The 901-nt window shown below is 42.3% G+C and overlaps 1 pseudogene; it reads left to right on the top strand.

Moving 5' to 3' along the window:
• The first annotated feature begins 577 nt into the window (after positions 1-577).
• Positions 578-698, top strand: LOC111737231 (annotated as a pseudogene).
• Positions 699-901: the final 203 nt, after the last annotated feature.

Raw genomic sequence — 901 nt, 5'->3', positions numbered from 1 at the left:
TTGCCAGGGCTTCCATAAGAAAATACGACAGACTGGTGGCTTAAGCAATAGAAATGTTATTTCTTCACAGTTCTAGAGGCAAGAAGTCCAAAATTAAGATGTTAGCAGGGTTGGTTTTACTCTGAGACCTCTCTTTTTAGCTCATAGATGGATGTCTTCTTTCTCTGTTCACATGGTCTTCCCTCTGTACCTGTCTGTATCCTAATCTCTTCTTATAAAGACGCCAGTCATGTTGAATTAAGGCACCCTAATGACCTAATTTTAACTTAATTATCTTTTTAAAGGCCCTGTCTCCAAATACAGTCACATTGTGAGGTTCTGGAGGTTAGGACTTTAACATATGGTTTGTGGAAGGTAACAGTTCACTCCATAACATGTCTCTAGTTTAGAAAATTCCATTTTGAAAGCAAATAGCCGTAGGAGTCACCACACAATCTTTTCCCCGTTCCTGTTAAAACTTCAGTGTGGATTAGGTTATCAGATAACTGCTATGTTCAAAATAGGCAGTTTCTTAAAATCTTTTGATGACATGACAACTCCTGCCTTGGGCAGCAGAGAGCAGAGGAGTGGAAAATGGACCCACTAGGCCATGCCACCCTGAACAAGCCCGATCCCGTCTGATCTCGGAAGCTAAGCAGGGTCAGGCCTGGTTAGTACTTGGATGGGAGACCACCTAGGAAGACCAGGCGCTGTAGGCGTAAAATATAAAAAATAAGGGATTGTAAACTGACAAGGTCCTTGCAACCAAGGGTTGCCTCACCTAAAAAAAGGGGGAAAAAAAAGAAAAAGGAAAAAGAAAATGGACCCAGAAGTGGGTGGAAAATGAGTGGAAGAATGGCACTGGAAAGTGCTACCAAGAAGCTGCCTTCGAAAAAGTCTGCTTTCAGTTAGCTGGATGGAG

Source organism: Pteropus vampyrus, unplaced genomic scaffold, assembly GCF_000151845.1.
Source record: "Pteropus vampyrus isolate Shadow unplaced genomic scaffold, Pvam_2.0 Scaffold24, whole genome shotgun sequence".
Taxonomy (NCBI): Eukaryota; Metazoa; Chordata; class Mammalia; order Chiroptera; family Pteropodidae; genus Pteropus; species Pteropus vampyrus.
Note: the sequence above shows the minus strand (reverse complement) of the source record. Positions and strands in the feature narration are given on the sequence as shown.